This window comes from Symphalangus syndactylus, chromosome 6 (assembly GCF_028878055.3).
Source record: "Symphalangus syndactylus isolate Jambi chromosome 6, NHGRI_mSymSyn1-v2.1_pri, whole genome shotgun sequence".
Lineage (NCBI taxonomy): Eukaryota > Metazoa > Chordata > Mammalia > Primates > Hylobatidae > Symphalangus > Symphalangus syndactylus.
Window position 1 is genome coordinate 5,305,268 of NC_072428.2, and position 19,567 is coordinate 5,324,834.

Here is a 19,567-nt window from a genome sequence, read left to right on the forward strand (position 1 = left end):
ACAGATCAGAAAGAAGTTTCACCGAATGATTCTGTGTAGTTTATATTTGAAGACATTCCTTTTTCCACTATTACCCTCTTAGCGCTCCGAATCTCCACTTGCATTTTCTACAAAAAGAGTGTTTCATAACTGCTCAATCAAAAATATGTTTTATCTCTGTTAACTGAATTTACAGATCAGAAATAAGTTTCACAGAATGCATCTGTGTAGTTTTTATTTGAAGATATTCTTTTTCCCAATGTAGGCCTCTTAGCGCTTAGCATGTCCAATTGCAGTTTCTACAGAAAGAGTGTTTCAGAACGGCTCAATCAAAAGTAAGGTTCAACTCTGTTAGTTGAATGCACAGAACAGAAAGAATTTTCACAGAATGCTACTGTGTAGTTTATATTTGAATATATTCCTTTTTCCACTATTACCCTCTTAGCGCTCCGAATGTCCACTTGCATTTTCTACAGAAAGAGGGTTCAGCATTGCGCAATCAAAAGTATGGTTTAACTCTGTTAGCTTAATGAACATATCAGAAATAAGTTTCACACAATGCTTCTGTGTAGTTTTTATTTGAAGATATTATTTTTCCCAATAGAGGCCCTTAGCGCTCAGAATGTCCAATTGCAGTTTCTACAGAAAGAGTGTTTCAGAACGGCTCAATCAAAAGTAAGGTTCAACTCTGTTAGTTGAATGCACAGAACAGAAAGAAGTTTCATACAATGCTTCTGTGTAGTTTATATTTGAACATATTCTTTTTTCCACTATTACCCACTTAGCACTAAGAATGTCCAGTTGCATTTTCTACAGACAGAGTGTTTCAAAACTGCTCAATCAAAAGTATGGTTTAACTCTGTTAGCTGAATGCTCAGATCAGAAAGAAGTTTCACAGAATGCTTCTGTGTAGTTTATATTTGAATATATTCCTTTTTCCACTACTACTCTCTTAGCGCTCCAAATGTCCAGTTGCATTTTCTACAGAAAGAGTGTTCAGATCTGCTCAATCAAAAGTATGGTTTAACTCTGTTAGCTGAATGCACAGATCAGAAAGAAGTTTCACAGAATGATTCTGTGTAGTTTATATTTGGAGACATTCCTTTTTCCACTATTACCCTCTTAGCGCTCCGAATCTCCACTTGCATTTTCTACAGAAAGAGTGTTTCAGAACGGCTCAATCAAAACTAAGGTTCAACTTTTTTAGTTGAACAAACAGAACAGAAAGAAGTTTCACACAATTCTTCTGTGTAGTTTTTATTTGTAGACATTCTTTTTCCCAAAATAGGCCTCTTTGCGCTCAGAATGTCCAATTGCAGTTTCTACAGAAAGAGTGTTTCAGAACGGCTCAATCAAAAGTAAGGTTCAACTCTGTTAGTTGAATGCACAGAACAGAAAGAAGTTTCATACAATGCTTCTGTGTAGTTTATATTTGAACATATTCTTTTTTCCACTATTACCCACTTAGCGCTACGAATGTCCAGTTGCATTTTCTACAGACAGAGTGTTTCAAAACTGCTCAATCAAAAGTATGGTTTAACTCTGTTAGCTGAATGCTCAGATCAGAAAGAAGTTTCACAGAATGCTTCTGTGTAGTTTATATTTGAATATATTCCTTTTTCCACTACTACTCTCTTAGCGCTCCAAATGTCCAGTTGCATTTTCTACAGAAAGAGTTTTCAGATCTGCTCAATCAAAAGTATGGTTTAACTCTGTTAGCTGAATGCACAGATCAGAAAAATGTTTCACCGAATGATTCTGTGTAGTTTATATTTGAAGACATTCTTTTTCCACTATTACCCTCTTAGCGCTCCGAATCTCCACTTGCATTTTCTACAAAAAGAGTGTTTCATAGCTGCTCAATCAAAAATATGTTTTATCTCTGTTAACTGAATTTACAGATCAGAAATAAGTTTCACAGAATGCATCTGTGTAGTTTTTATTTGAAGATATTCTTTTTCCCAATGTAGGCCTCTTAGCGCTTAGCATGTCCAATTGCAGTTTCTACAGAAAGAGTGTTTCAGAACGGCTCAATCAAAAGTATGGTTCAACTCTGTTAGTTGAATGCACAGAACAGAAAGAATTTTCACAGAATGCTACTGTGTAGTTTATATTTGAATATATTCCTTTTTCCACTATTACCCTCTTAGCGCTCCGAATGTCCACTTGCATTTTCTACAGAAAGAGTGTTCAGAACTGCGCAATCAAAAGTATGGTTTAACTCTGTTAGCTTAATGAACATATCAGAAATAAGTTTCACACAATGCTTCTGTGTAGTTTTTATTTGAAGATATTATTTTTCCCAATAGGGGCCTCTTAGCGCTCAGAATGTCCAATTGCAGTTTCTACAGAAAGAGTGTTTCAGAAAGGCTCAATCAAAAGTAAGGTTCAACTCTGTTAGTTGAAGGCACAGAACAGAAAGAAGTTTCATACAATGCTTCTGTGTAGTTTATATTTGAACATATTCTTTTTTCCACTATTTCCCACTTAGCACTACGAATGTCCAGTTGCATTTTCTACAGACAGAGTGTTTCAAAACTGCTCAATCAAAAGTATAGTTTAACTCTGTTAGCTGAATGCTCAGATCAGAAAGAAGTTTCACAGAATGCTTCTGTGTAGTTTATATTTGAATATATTCCTTTTTCCACTACTACTCTCTTAGCGCTCCAAATGTCCAGTTGCATTTTCTACAGAAAGAGTGTTCAGATCTGCTCAATCAAAAGTATGGTTTAACTCTGTTAGCTGAATGCACAGATCAGAAAGAAGTTTCACAGAATGATTCTGTGTAGTTTATATTTGGAGACATTCCTTTTTCCACTATTACCCTCTTAGCGGTCCGAATCTCCACTTGCATTTTCTACAGAAAGAGTGTTTCAGTACGGCTCAATCAAAACTAAGGTTCAAATCTTTTAGTTGAACAAACAGAACAGAAAGAAGTTTCACAAAATTCTTCTGTGTAGTTTTTATTTGTAGACATTCTTTTTCCCAATATAGGCCTCTTAGCGCTCAGAATGTCCAATTGCAGTTTCTACAGAAAGAGTGTTTCAGAACGGCTCAATCCAAGGTAAGGTTGAACTCTGTTAGTTGAATGCACAGAACAGAAAGAAGTTTCATACAATGCTTCTGTGTAGTTTATATTTGAACATATTCTTTTTTCCACTATTACCCACTTAGCGCTACGAATGTCCAGTTGCATTTTCTACAGACAGAGTGTTTCAAAACTGCTCAATCAAAAGTATGGTTTAACTCTGTTAGCTGAATGCTCAGATCAGAAAGAAGTTTCACAGAATGCTTCTGTGTAGTTTATATTTGAATATATTCCTTTTTCCACTACTACGCTCTTAGCGCTCCAAATGTCCAGTTGCATTTTCTACAGAAAGAGTGTTCAGATCTGCTCAATCAAAAGTATGGTTTAACTCTGTTAGCTGAATGCACAGATCAGAAAGAAGTTTCACCGAATGATTCTGTGTAGTTTATATTTGAAGACATTCCTTTTTCCACTATTACCCTCTTAGCGCTCCGAATCTCCACTTGCATTTTCTACAAAAAGAGTGTTTCATAACTGCTCAATCAAAAATATGTTTTATCTCTGTTAACTGAATTTACAGATCAGAAATAAGTTTCACAGAATTCATCTGTGTAATTTTTATTTGAAGATATTCTTTTTCCCAATGTAGGCCTCTTAGCTCTTAGCGTGTCCAATTGCAGTTTCTACAGAAAGAGTGTTTCAGTACGGCTCAATCAAAAGTAAGGTTCAACTCTGTTAGTTGAATGCACAGAACAGAAAGAATTTTCACAGAATGCTACTGTGTAGTTTATATTTGAATATATTCCTTTTTCCACTATTACCCTCTTAGCGCTCCGAATGTCCACTTGCATTTTCTACAGAAAGAGTGTTCAGAACTGCGCAATCAAAAGTATGGTTTAACTCTGTTAGCTTAATGAACATATCAGAAATAAGTTTCACACAATGCTTCTGTGTAGTTTTTATTTGAAGATATTATTTTTCCCAATAGAGGCCTCTTAGCGCTCAGAATGTCCAATTGCAGTTTCTACAGAAAGAGTGTTTCAGAAAGGCTCAATCAAAAGTAAGGTTCAACTCTGTTAGTTGAATGCACACAACAGAAAGAAGTTTCATACAATGCTTCTGTGTAGTTTATATTTGAACATATTCTTTTTTCCACTATTACCCACTTAGCGCTACGAATGTCCAGTTGCATTTTCTACAGACAGAGTGTTTCAAAACTGCTCAATCAAAAGTATGGTTTAATTCTGTTAGCTGAATGCTCAGATCAGAAAGAAGTTTAACAGAATGCTTCTGTGTAGTTTATATTTGAATATATTCCTTTTTCCACTACTACGCTCTTAGCGCTCCAAATGTCCAGTTGCATTTTCTACAGAAAGAGTGTTCAGATCTGCTCAATCAAAAGTATGGTTTAACACTGTTAGCTGAATGCACAGATCAGAAAGAAGTTTCACCGAATGATTCTGTGTAGTTTATATTTGAAGACATTCCTTTTTCCACTATTACCCTCTTAGCGCTCCGAATCTCCACTTGCATTTTCTACAAAAAGAGTGTTTCATAACTGCTCAATCAAAAACATGTTTTATCTCTGTTAACTGAATTTACAGATCAGAAATAAGTTTCACAGAATGCATCTGTGTAGTTTTTATTTGAAGATATTCTTTTTCCCAATGTAGGCTTCTTAGCGCTTAGCATGTCCAATTGCAGTTTCTACAGAAAGAGCGTTTCAGAACGGCTCAATCAAAAGTAAGGTTCAACTCTGTTAGTTGAATGCACAGAACAGAAAGAAGTTTCATACAATGCTTCTGTGTAGTTTATATTTGAACATATTCTTTTTTCCACTATTACCCACTTAGCGCTACGAATGTCCAGTTGCATTTTCTACAGACAGAGTGTTTCAAAACTGCTCAATCAAAAGTATGGTTTAACTCTGTTAGCTGAATGCTCAGATCAGAAAGAAGTTTCACAGAATGCTTCTGTGTAGTTTATATTTGAATATATTCCTTTTTCCACTACTACGCTCTTAGCGCTCCAAATGTCCAGTTGCATTTTCTACAGAAAGAGTGTTCAGATCTGCTCAATCAAAAGTATGGTTTAACTCTGTTAGCTGAATGCACAGATCAGAAAGAAGTTTCACCGAATGATTCTGTGTAGTTTATATTTGAAGACATTCCTTTTTCCACTATTACCCTCTTAGCGCTCCGAATCTCCACTTGCATTTTCTACAAAAAGAGTGTTTCATAACTGCTCAATCAAAAATATGTTTTATCTCTGTTAACTGAATTTACAGATCAGAAATAAGTTTCACAGAATGCATCTGTGTAGTTTATATTTGAAGATATTCTTTTTCCCAATGTAGGCCTCTTAGCGCTTAGCATGTCCAATTGCAGTTTCTACAGAAAGAGTGTTTCAGAACGGCTCAATCAAAAGTAAGGTTCAACTCTGTTAGTTGAATGCACAGAACAGAAAGAATTTTCACAGAATGCTACTGTGTAGTTTATATTTGAATATATTCCTTTTTCCACTATTACCCTCTTAGCGCTCGGAATGTCCACTTGCATTTTCTACAGAAAGAGTGTTCAGAACTGCGCAATCAAAAGTATGGTTTAACTCTGTTAGCTTAATAAACATATCAGAAATAAGTTTCACGCAATGCTTCTGTGTAGTTTTTATTTGAAGATATTATTTTTCCCAATAGAGGCCTCTTAGCGCTCAGAATGTCCAATTGCAGTTTCTACAGAAAGAGTGTTTCAGAAAGGCTCAATCAAAAGTAAGGTTCAACTCTGTTAGTTGAATGCACACAACAGAAAGAAGTTTCATACAATGCTTCTGTGTAGTTTATATTTGAACATATTCTTTTTTCCACTATTACCCACTTAGCGCTACGAATGTCCAGTTGCATTTTCTACAGACAGAGTGTTTCAAAACTGCTCAATCAAAAGTATGGTTTAATTCTGTTAGCTGAATGCTCAGATCAGAAAGAAGTTTAACAGAATGCTTCTGTGTAGTTTATATTTGAATATATTCCTTTTTCCACTACTACGCTCTTAGCGCTCCAAATGTCCAGTTGCATTTTCTACAGAAAGAGTGTTCAGATCTGCTCAATCAAAAGTATGGTTTAACTCTGTTAGCTGAATGCACAGATCAGAAAGAAGTTTCACCGAATGATTCTGTGTAGTTTATATTTGAAGACATTCCTTTTTCCACTATTACCCTCTTAGCGCTCCGAATCTCCACTTGCATTTTCTACAAAAAGAGTGTTTCATAACTGCTCAATCAAAAACATGTTTTATCTCTGTTAACTGAATTTACAGATCAGAAATAAGTTTCACAGAATGCATCTGTGTAGTTTTTATTTGAAGATATTCTTTTTCCCAATGTAGGCTTCTTAGCGCTTAGCATGTCCAATTGCAGTTTCTACAGAAAGAGCGTTTCAGAACGGCTCAATCAAAAGTAAGGTTCAACTCTGTTAGTTGAATGCACAGAACAGAAAGAAGTTTCATACAATGCTTCTGTGTAGTTTATATTTGAACATATTCTTTTTTCCACTATTACCCACTTAGCGCTACGAATGTCCAGTTGCATTTTCTACAGACAGAGTGTTTCAAAACTGCTCAATCAAAAGTATGGTTTAACTCTGTTAGCTGAATGCTCAGATCAGAAAGAAGTTTCACAGAATGCTTCTGTGTAGTTTATATTTGAATATATTCCTTTTTCCACTACTACGCTCTTAGCGCTCCAAATGTCCAGTTGCATTTTCTACAGAAAGAGTGTTCAGATCTGCTCAATCAAAAGTATGGTTTAACTCTGTTAGCTGAATGCACAGATCAGAAAGAAGTTTCACCGAATGATTCTGTGTAGTTTATATTTGAAGACATTCCTTTTTCCACTATTACCCTCTTAGCGCTCCGAATCTCCACTTGCATTTTCTCCAAAAAGAGTGTTTCATAACTGCTCAATCAAAAATATGTTTTATCTCTGTTAACTGAATTTACAGATCAGAAATAAGTTTCACAGAATGCATCTGTGTAGTTTATATTTGAAGATATTCTTTTTCCCAATGTAGGCCTCTTAGCGCTTAGCATGTCCAATTGCAGTTTCTACAGAAAGAGTGTTTCAGAACGGCTCAATCAAAAGTAAGGTTCAACTCTGTTAGTTGAATGCACAGAACAGAAAGAATTTTCACAGAATGCTACTGTGTAGTTTATATTTGAATATATTCCTTTTTCCACTATTACCCTCTTAGCGCTCCGAATGTCCACTTGCATTTTCTACAGAAAGAGTGTTCAGAACTGCGCAATCAAAAGTATGGTTTAACTCTGTTAGCTTAATGAACATATCAGAAATAAGTTTCACACAATGCTTCTGTGTAGTTTTTATTTGAAGATATTATTTTTCCCAATAGAGGCCTCTTAGCGCTCAGAATGTCCAATTGCAGTTTCTACAGAAAGAGTGTTTCAGAAAGGCTCAATCAAAAGTAAGGTTCAACTCTGTTAGTTGAATGCACACAACAGAAAGAAGTTTCATACAATGCTTCTGTGTAGTTTATATTTGAACATATTCTTTTTTCCACTATTACCCACTTAGCGCTACGAATGTCCAGTTGCATTTTCTACAGACAGAGTGTTTCAAAACTGCTCAATCAAAATTATGGTTTAATTCTGTTAGCTGAATGCTCAGATCAGAAAGAAGTTTCACAGAATGCTTCTGTGTAGTTTATATTTGAATATATTCCTTTTTCCACTACTACGCTCTTAGCGCTCCAAATGTCCAGTTGCATTTTCTACAGAAAGAGTGTTCAGATCTGCTCAATCAAAAGTATGGTTTAACTCTGTTAGCTGAATGCACAGATCAGAAAGAAGTTTCACCGAATGATTCTGTGTAGTTTATATTTGAAGACATTCCTTTTTCCACTATTACCCTCTTAGCGCTCCGAATCTCCACTTGCATTTTCTACAAAAAGAGTGTTTCATAACTGCTCAATCAAAAACATGTTTTATCTCTGTTAACTGAATTTACAGATCAGAAATAAGTTTCACAGAATGCATCTGTGTAGTTTTTATTTGAAGATATTCTTTTTCCCAATGTAGGCTTCTTAGCGCTTAGCATGTCCAATTGCAGTTTCTACAGAAAGAGCGTTTCAGAACGGCTCAATCAAAAGTAAGGTTCAACTCTGTTAGTTGAATGCACAGAACAGAAAGAAGTTTCATACAATGCTTCTGTGTAGTTTATATTTGAACATATTCTTTTTTCCACTATTACCCACTTAGCGCTACGAATGTCCAGTTGCATTTTCTACAGACAGAGTGTTTCAAAACTGCTCAATTAAAAGTATGGTTTAACTCTGTTAGCTGAATGCTCAGATCAGAAAGAAGTTTCACAGAATGCTTCTGTGTAGTTTATATTTGAATATATTCCTTTTTCCACTACTACGCTCTTAGCGCTCCAAATGTCCAGTTGCATTTTCTACAGAAAGAGTGTTCAGATCTGCTCAATCAAAAGTATGGTTTAACTCTGTTAGCTGAATGCACAGATCAGAAAGAAGTTTCACCGAATGATTCTGTGTAGTTTATATTTGAAGACATTTCTTTTTCCACTATTACCCTCTTAGCGCTCCGAATCTCCACTTGCATTTTCTACAAAAAGAGTGTTTCATAACTGCTCAATCAAAAATATGTTTTATCTCTGTTAACTGAATTTACAGATCAGAAATAAGTTTCACAGAATGCATCTGTGTAGTTTATATTTGAAGATATTCTTTTTCCCAATGTAGGCCTCTTAGCGCTTAGCATGTCCAATTGCAGTTTCTACAGAAAGAGTGTTTCAGAACGGCTCAATCAAAAGTAAGGTTCAACTCTGTTAGTTGAATGCACAGAACAGAAAGAATTTTCACAGAATGCTACTGTGTAGTTTATATTTGAATATATTCCTTTTTCCACTATTACCCTCTTAGCGCTCCGAATGTCCACTTGCATTTTCTACAGAAAGAGTGTTCAGAACTGCGCAATCAAAAGTATGGTTTAACTCTGTTAGCTTAATGAACATATCAGAAATAAGTTTCACACAATGCTTCTGTGTAGTTTTTATTTGAAGATATTATTTTTCCCAATATAGGCCTCTTAGCGCTCAGAATGTCCAATTGCAGTTTCAACAGTAAGAGTGTTTCAGAAAGGCTCAATCAAAAGTAAGGTTCAACTCTGCTAGTTGAATGCACAGAACAGAAAGATGTTTCATACAATGCTTCTGTGTAGTTTATATTTGAACATATTCTTTTTTCCACTATAACCCACTTAGCGCTACGAATGTCCAGTTGCATTTTCTACAGACAGAGTGTTTCAAAACTGCTCAATCAAAAGTATGGTTTAACTCTGTTAGCTGAATGCTCAGATCAGAAAGAAGTTTCACAGAATGCTTCTGTGTAGTTTATATTTGAATATATTCCTTTTTCCCCTACTATCCTCTTAGCGCTAAAAATGTCCAGTTGCATTTTCTACAGAAAGAGTGTTCAGATCTGCTCAATCAAAAGTATGGTTTAACTTTGTTAGCTGAATGCACAGATCAGAAAGAAGTTTCACAGAATGATTCTGTGTAGTTTATATATGGAGACATTCCTTTTTCCACTATTACCCTCTTAGCGCTCCGAATCTCCACTTGCATTTTCTACAGAAAGAGTGTTTCAGAACGGCTCAATCAAAACTAAGGTTCAACTCTTTTAGTTGAACAAACAGAACAGAAAGAAGTTTCACACAATTCTTCTGTGTAGTTTTTATTTGTAGACATTCTTTTTCCCAATATAGGCCTCTTTGCGCTCAGAATGTCCAATTGCAGTTTCTACAGAAAGAGTGTTTCAGAACGGCTCAATCAAAAGTAAGTTTCAACTCTGTTAGTTGAATGCACAGAACAGAAATAAGTTTCATACAATGCTTCTGTGTAGTTTATATTTGAACATATTCTTTTTTCCACTATTACCCACTTAGCGCTACGAATGTCCAGTTGCATTTTCTACAGACAGAGTGTTTCAAAACTGCTCAATAAAAAGTATGGTTTAACTCTGTTAGCTGAATGCTCAGATCAGAAAGAAGTTTAACAGAATGCTTCTTTGTAGTTTATATTTGAATATATTACTTTTTCCACTACTACGCTCTTAGCGCTCCAAATGTCCAGTTGCATTTTCTACAGAAAGAGTGTTCAGATCTGCTCAATCAAAAGTATGGTTTAACTCTGTTAGCTGAATGCACAGATCAGAAAGAAGTTTCACCGAATTATTCTGTGTAGTTTATATTTGAAGACATTCCTTTTTATACTATTACCCTCTTAGCGCTCCGAATCTCCACTTGCATTTTCTACAAAAAGAGTGTTTCATAACTGCTCAATCAAAAACATGTTTTATCTCTGTTAACTGAATTTACAGATCAGAAATAAGTTTCACAGAATGCATCTGTGTAGTTTTTATTTGAAGATATTCTTTTTCCCAATGTAGGCCTCTTAGCGCTTAGCATGTCCAATTGCAGTTTCTACAGAAAGAGTGTTTCAGAACGGCTCAATCAAAAGTAAGGTTCAACTCTGTTAGTTGAATGCACAGAACAGAAAGAATTTTCACAGAATGCTACTGGGTAGTTTATATTTGAATATATTCCTTTTTCCACAATTACCCTCTTAGTGCTCCGAATGTCCACTTGCATTTTCTACAGAAAGAGGGTTCAGCACTGCGCAATCAAAAGTATGGTTTAACTCTGTTAGCTTAATGAACATATCAGAAATAAGTTTCACACAATGCTTCTGTGTAGTTTTTATTTGAAGATATTATTTTTCCCAATAGAAGCCTCTTAGCGCTCAGAATGTCCAATTGCAGTTTCTACAGAAAGAGAGTTTCAGAAAGGCTCAATCAAAAGTAAGGTTCAACTCTGTTAGTTGAATGCACAGAACAGAAAGAAGTTTCATACAATGCTTCTGTGTAGTTTATATTTGAACATATTCTTTTTTCCACTATTACCCACTTAGCGCTACGAATGTCCAGTTGCATTTTCTACAGACAGAGTGTTTCAAAACTGCTCAATCAAAAGTATGGTTTAACTCTGTTAGCTGAATGCTCAGATCAGAAAGTAGTTTCACAGAATGCTTCTGTGTAGTTTATATTTGAATATATTCCTTTTTCCACTACTACTCTCTTAGCGCTCCAAATGTCCAGTTGCATTTTCTACAGAAAGAGTGTTCAGATCTGCTCAATCAAAAGTATGGTTTAACTCTGTTAGCTGAATGCACAGATAAGAAAGAAGTTTCACAGAATGATTCTGTGTAGTTTATATTTGGAGACATTCCTTTTTCCACTATTACCCTCTTAGCGCTCCGAATCTCCGCTTGCATTTTCTACAGAAACAGTGATTCAGAACGGCTCAATCAAAACTAAGGTTCAACTCTTTTAGTTGAACAAACAGAACAGAAAGAAGTTTCACACAATTCTTCTGTGTAGTTTTTATTTGTAGACATTCTTTTTCCCAATATAGGCCTCTTAGCGCTCAGAATGTCCAATTGCAGTTTCTACAGAAAGAGTGTTTCAGAACGGCTCAATCAAAAGTAAGGTTCAACTCTGTTAGTTGAATGCACAGAACAGAAAGAAGTTTCATACAATGCTTCTGTGTAGTTTATATTTGAACATATTCTTTTTTCCACTATTACCCACTTAGCGCTACGAATGTCCAGTTGCATTTTCTACAGACAGAGTGTTTCAAAACTGCTCAATCAAAAGTATGGTTTAACTCTGTTAGCTGAATGCTCAGATCAGAAAGAAGTTTCACAGAATGCTTCTGTGTAGTTTATATTTGAATATATTCCTTTTTCCACTACTACGCTCTTAGCGCTCCAAATGTCCAGTTGCATTTTCTACAGAAAGAGTGTTCAGATCTGCTCAATCAAAAGTATGGTTTAACTCTGTTAGCTGAATGCACAGATCAGAAAGAAGTTTCACTGAATGATTCTGTGTAGTTTATATTTGAAGACATTCCTTTTTCCACTATTAACCTCTTAGCGCTCCGAATCTCCACTTGCATTTTCTACAAAAAGAGTGTTTCATAACTGCTCAATCAAAAATATGTTTTATCTCTGTTAACTGAATTTACAGATCAGAAATAAGTTTCACAGAATGCATCTGTGTAGTTTTTATTTGAAGATATTCTTTTTCCCAATGTAGGCCTCTTAGCGCTTAGCATGTCCAATTGCAGTTTCTACAGAAAGAGTGTTTCAGAACGGCTCAATCAAAAGTAAGGTTCAACTCTGTTAGTTGAATGCACAGAACAGAAAGAAGTTTCATACAATGCTTCTGTGTAGTTTATATTTGAACATATTCTTTTTTCCACTATTACCCACTTAGCGCTACGAATGTCCAGTTGCATTTTCTACAGACAGAGTGTTTCAAAACTGCTCAATCAAAAGTATGGTTTAACTCTGTTAGCTGAATGCTCAGATCAGAAAGAAGTTTCACAGAATGCTTCTGTGTAGTTTATATTTGAATATATTCCTTTTTCCACTACTACGCTCTTAGCGCTCCAAATGTCCAGTTGCATTTTCTACAGAAAGAGTGTTCAGATCTGCTCAATCAAAAGTATGGTTTAACTCTGTTAGCTGAATGCACAGATCAGAAAGAAGTTTCACCGAATGATTCTGTGTAGTTTATATTTGAAGACATTCCTTTTTCCACTATTACCCTCTTAGCGCTCCGAATCTCCACTTGCATTTTCTACAAAAAGAGTGTTTCATAACTGCTCAATCAAAAATATGTTTTATCTCTGTTAACTGAATTTACAGATCAGAAATAAGTTTCACAGAATGCATCTGTGTAGTTTATATTTGAAGATATTCTTTTTCCCAATGTAGGCCTCTTAGCGCTTAGCATGTCCAATTGCAGTTTCTACAGAAAGAGTGTTTCAGAACGGCTCAATCAAAAGTAAGGTTCAACTCTGTTAGTTGAATGCACAGAACAGAAAGAATTTTCACAGAATGCTACTGTGTAGTTTATATTTGAATATATTCCTTTTTCCACTATTACCCTCTTAGCGCTCCGAATGTCCACTTGCATTTTCTACAGAAAGAGTGTTCAGAACTGCGCAATCAAAAGTATGGTTTAACTCTGTTAGCTTAATGAACATATCAGAAATAAGTTTCACAAAATGCTTCTGTGTAGTTTTTATTTGAAGATATTATTTTTCCCAATATAGGCCTCTTAGCGCTCAGAATGTCCAATTGCAGTTTCAACAGTAAGAGTGTTTCAGAAAGGCTCAATCAAAAGTAAGGTTCAACTCTGCTAGTTGAATGCACAGAACAGAAAGATGTTTCATACAATGCTTCTGTGTAGTTTATATTTGAACATATTCTTTTTTCCACTATAACCCACTTAGCGCTACGAATGTCCAGTTGCATTTTCTACAGACAGAGTGTTTCAAAACTGCTCAATCAAAAGTATGGTTTAACTCTGTTAGCTGAATGCTCAGATCACAAAGAAGTTTCACAGAATGCTTCTGTGTAGTTTATATTTGAATATATTCCTTTTTCCCCTACTATCCTCTTAGCGCTAAAAATGTCCAGTTGCATTTTCTACAGAAAGAGTGTTCAGATCTGCTCAATCAAAAGTATGGTTTAACTTTGTTAGCTGAATGCACAGATCAGAAAGAAGTTTCACAGAATGATTCTGTGTAGTTTATATATGGAGACATTCCTTTTTCCACTATTACCCTCTTAGCGCTCCGAATCTCCACTTGCATTTTCTACAGAAAGAGTGTTTCAGAACGGCTCAATCAAAACTAAGGTTCAACTCTTTTAGTTGAACAAACAGAACAGAAAGAAGTTTCACACAATTCTTCTGTGTAGTTTTTATTTGTAGACATTCTTTTTCCCAATATAGGCCTCTTTGCGCTCAGAATGTCCAATTGCAGTTTCTACAGAAAGAGTGTTTCAGAACGGCTCAATCAAAAGTAAGTTTCAACTCTGTTAGTTGAATGCACAGAACAGAAATAAGTTTCATACAATGCTTCTGTGTAGTTTATATTTGAACATATTCTTTTTTCCACTATTACCCACTTAGCGCTACGAATGTCCAGTTGCATTTTCTACAGACAGAGTGTTTCAAAACTGCTCAATAAAAAGTATGGTTTAACTCTGTTAGCTGAATGCTCAGATCAGAAAGAAGTTTCACAGAATGCTTCTGTGTAGTTTATATTTGAATATATTCCTTTTTCCACTACTACGCTCTTAGCGCTCCAAATGTCCAGTTGCATTTTCTACAGAAAGAGTGTTCAGATCTGCTCAATCAAAAGTATGGTTTAACTCTGTTAGCTGAATGCACAGATCAGAAAGAAGTTTCACCGAATGATTCTGTGTAGTTTATATTTGAAGACATTCCTTTTTCCACTATTACCCTCTTAGCGCTCCGAATCTCCACTTGCATTTTCTACAAAAAGAGTGTTTCATAACTGCTCAATCAAAAATATGTTTTATCTCTGTTAACTGAATTTACAGATCAGAAATAAGTTTCACAGAATGCATCTGTGTAGTTTATATTTGAAGATATTCTTTTTCCCAATGTAGGCCTCTTAGCGCTTAGCATGTCCAATTGCAGTTTCTACAGAAAGAGTGTTTCAGAACGGCTCAATCAAAAGTAAGGTTCAACTCTGTTAGTTGAATGCACAGAACAGAAAGAATTTTCACAGAATGCTACTGTGTAGTTTATATTTGAATATATTCCTTTTTCCACTATTACCCTCTTAGCGCTCCGAATGTCCACTTGCATTTTCTACAGAAAGAGTGTTCAGAACTGCGCAATCAAAAGTATGGTTTAACTCTGTTAGCTTAATGAACATATCAGAAATAAGTTTCACACAATGCTTCTGTGTAGTTTTTATTTGAAGATATTATTTTTCCCAATATAGGCCTCTTAGCGCTCAGAATGTCCAATTGCAGTTTCAACAGTAAGAGTGTTTCAGAAAGGCTCAATCAAAAGTAAGGTTCAACTCTGCTAGTTGAATGCACAGAACAGAAAGAAGTTTCATACAATGCTTCTGTGTAGTTTATATTTGAACATATTCTTTTTTCCACTATAACCCACTTAGCGCTACGAATGTCCAGTTGCATTTTCTACAGACAGAGTGTTTCAAAACTGCTCAATCAAAAGTATGGTTTAACTCTGTTAGCTGAATGCTCAGATCAGAAAGAAGTTTCACAGAATGCTTCTGTGTAGTTTATATTTGAATATATTCCTTTTTCCCCTACTATCCTCTTAGCGCTAAAAATGTCCAGTTGCATTTTCTACAGAAAGAGTGTTCAGATCTGCTCAATCAAAAGTATGGTTTAACTTTGTTAGCTGAATGCACAGATCAGAAAGAAGTTTCACAGAATGATTCTGTGTAGTTTATATATGGAGACATTCCTTTTTCCACTATTACCCTCTTAGCGCTCCGAATCTCCACTTGCATTTTCTACAGAAAGAGTGTTTCAGAACGGCTCAATCAAAACTAAGGTTCAACTCTTTTAGTTGAACAAACAGAACAGAAAGAAGTTTCACACAATTCTTCTGTGTAGTTTTTATTTGTAGACATTCTTTTTCCCAATATAGGCCTCTTTGCGCTCAGAATGTCCAATTGCAGTTTCTACAGAAAGAGTGTTTCAGAACGGCTCAATCAAAAGTAAGTTTCAACTCTGTTAGTTGAATGCACAGAACAGAAATAAGTTTCATACAATGCTTCTGTGTAGTTTATATTTGAACATATTCTTTTTTCCACTATTACCCACTTAGCGCTACGAATGTCCAGTTGCATTTTCTACAGACAGAGTGTTTCAAAACTGCTCAATAAAAAGTATGGTTTAACTCTGTTAGCTGAATGCTCAGATCAGAAAGAAGTTTAACAGAATGCTTCTTTGTAGTTTATATTTGAATATATTACTTTTTCCACTACTACGCTCTTAGCGCTCCAAATGTCCAGTTGCATTTTCTACAGAAAGAGTGTTCAGATCTGCTCAATCAAAAGTATGGTTTAACTCTGTTAGCTGAATGCACAGATCAGAAAGAAGTTTCACCGAATTATTCTGTGTAGTTTATATTTGAAGACATTCCTTTTTATACTATTACCCTCTTAGCGCTCCGAATCTCCACTTGCATTTTCTACAAAAAGAGTGTTTCATAACTGCTCAATCAAAAACATGTTTTATCTCTGTTAACTGAATTTACAGATCAGAAATAAGTTTCACAGAATGCATCTGTGTAGTTTTTATTTGAAGATATTCTTTTTCCCAATGTAGGCCTCTTAGCGCTTAGCATGTCCAATTGCAGTTTCTACAGAAAGAGTGTTTCAGAACGGCTCAATCAAAAGTAAGGTTCAACTCTGTTAGTTGAATGCACAGAACAGAAAGAATTTTCACAGAATGCTACTGGGTAGTTTATATTTGAATATATTCCTTTTTCCACAATTACCCTCTTAGTGCTCCGAATGTCCACTTGCATTTTCTACAGAAAGAGGGTTCAGCACTGCGCAATCAAAAGTATGGTTTAACTCTGTTAGCTTAATGAACATATCAGAAATAAGTTTCACACAATGCTTCTGTGTAGTTTTTATTTGAAGATATTATTTTTCCCAATAGAAGCCTCTTAGCGCTCAGAATGTCCAATTGCAGTTTCTACAGAAAGAGAGTTTCAGAAAGGCTCAATCAAAAGTAAGGTTCAACTCTGTTAGTTGAATGCACAGAACAGAAAGAAGTTTCATACAATGCTTCTGTGTAGTTTATATTTGAACATATTCTTTTTTCCACTATTACCCACTTAGCGCTACGAATGTCCAGTTGCATTTTCTACAGACAGAGTGTTTCAAAACTGCTCAATCAAAAGTATGGTTTAACTCTGTTAGCTGAATGCTCAGATCAGAAAGTAGTTTCACAGAATGCTTCTGTGTAGTTTATATTTGAATATATTCCTTTTTCCACTACTACTCTCTTAGCGCTCCAAATGTCCAGTTGCATTTTCTACAGAAAGAGTGTTCAGATCTGCTCAATCAAAAGTATGGTTTAACTCTGTTAGCTGAATGCACAGATAAGAAAGAAGTTTCACAGAATGATTCTGTGTAGTTTATATTTGGAGACATTCCTTTTTCCACTATTACCCTCTTAGCGCTCCGAATCTCCGCTTGCATTTTCTACAGAAACAGTGATTCAGAACGGCTCAATCAAAACTAAGGTTCAACTCTTTTAGTTGAACAAACAGAACAGAAAGAAGTTTCACACAATTCTTCTGTGTAGTTTTTATTTGTAGACATTCTTTTTCCCAATATAGGCCTCTTAGCGCTCAGAATGTCCAATTGCAGTTTCTACAGAAAGAGTGTTTCAGAACGGCTCAATCAAAAGTAAGGTTCAACTCTGTTAGTTGAATGCACAGAACAGAAAGAAGTTTCATACAATGCTTCTGTGTAGTTTATATTTGAACATATTCTTTTTTCCACTATTACCCACTTAGCGCTACGAATGTCCAGTTGCATTTTCTACAGACAGAGTGTTTCAAAACTGCTCAATCAAAAGTATGGTTTAACTCTGTTAGCTGAATGCTCAGATCAGAAAGAAGTTTCACAGAATGCTTCTGTGTAGTTTATATTTGAATATATTCCTTTTTCCACTACTACGCTCTTAGCGCTCCAAATGTCCAGTTGCATTTTCTACAGAAAGAGTGTTCAGATCTGCTCAATCAAAAGTATGGTTTAACTCTGTTAGCTGAATGCACAGATCAGAAAGAAGTTTCACTGAATGATTCTGTGTAGTTTATATTTGAAGACATTCCTTTTTCCACTATTAACCTCTTAGCGCTCCGAATCTCCACTTGCATTTTCTACAAAAAGAGTGTTTCATAACTGCTCAATCAAAAATATGTTTTATCTCTGTTAACTGAATTTACAGATCAGAAATAAGTTTCACAGAATGCATCTGTGTAGTTTTTATTTGAAGATATTCTTTTTCCCAATGTAGGCCTCTTAGCGCTTAGCATGTCCAATTGCAGTTTCTACAGAAAGAGTGTTTCAGAACGGCTCAATCAAAAGTAAGGTTCAACTCTGTTAGTTGAATGCACAGAACAGAAAGAAGTTTCATACAATGCTTCTGTGTAGTTTATATTTGAACATATTCTTTTTTCCACTATTACCCACTTAGCGCTACGAATGTCCAGTTGCATTTTCTACAGACAGAGTGTTTCAAAACTGCTCAATCAAAAGTATGGTTTAACTCTGTTAGCTGAATGCTCAGATCAGAAAGAAGTTTCACAGAATGCTTCTGTGTAGTTTATATTTGAATATATTCCTTTTTCCACTACTACGCTCTTAGCGCTCCAAATGTCCAGTTGCATTTTCTACAGAAAGAGTGTTCAGATCTGCTCAATCAAAAGTATGGTTTAACTCTGTTAGCTGAATGCACAGATCAGAAAGAAGTTTCACCGAATGATTCTGTGTAGTTTATATTTGAAGACATTCCTTTTTCCACTATTACCCTCTTAGCGCTCCGAATCTCCACTTGCATTTTCTACAAAAAGAGTGTTTCATAACTGCTCAATCAAAAATATGTTTTATCTCTGTTAACTGAATTTACAGATCAGAAATAAGTTTCACAGAATGCATCTGTGTAGTTTATATTTGAAGATATTCTTTTTCCCAATGTAGGCCTCTTAGCGCTTAGCATGTCCAATTGCAGTTTCTACAGAAAGAGTGTTTCAGAACGGCTCAATCAAAAGTAAGGTTCAACTCTGTTAGTTGAATGCACAGAACAGAAAGAATTTTCACAGAATGCTACTGTGTAGTTTATATTTGAATATATTCCTTTTTCCACTATTACCCTCTTAGCGCTCCGAATGTCCACTTGCATTTTCTACAGAAAGAGTGTTCAGAACTGCGCAATCAAAAGTATGGTTTAACTCTGTTAGCTTAATGAACATATCAGAAATAAGTTTCACAAAATGCTTCTGTGTAGTTTTTATTTGAAGATATTATTTTTCCCAATATAGGCCTCTTAGCGCTCAGAATGTCCAATTGCAGTTTCAACAGTAAGAGTGTTTCAGAAAGGCTCAATCAAAAGTAAGGTTCAACTCTGCTAGTTGAATGCACAGAACAGAAAGATGTTTCATACAATGCTTCTGTGTAGTTTATATTTGAACATATTCTTTTTTCCACTATAACCCACTTAGCGCTACGAATGTCCAGTTGCATTTTCTACAGACAGAGTGTTTCAAAACTGCTCAATCAAAAGTATGGTTTAACTCTGTTAGCTGAATGCTCAGATCACAAAGAAGTTTCACAGAATGCTTCTGTGTAGTTTATATTTGAATATATTCCTTTTTCCCCTACTATCCTCTTAGCGCTAAAAATGTCCAGTTGCATTTTCTACAGAAAGAGTGTTCAGATCTGCTCAATCAAAAGTATGGTTTAACTTTGTTAGCTGAATGCACAGATCAGAAATAAGTTTCACAGAATGATTCTGTGTAGTTTATATATGGAGACATTCCTTTTTCCACTATTACCCTCTTAGCGCTCCGAATCTCCACTTGCATTTTCT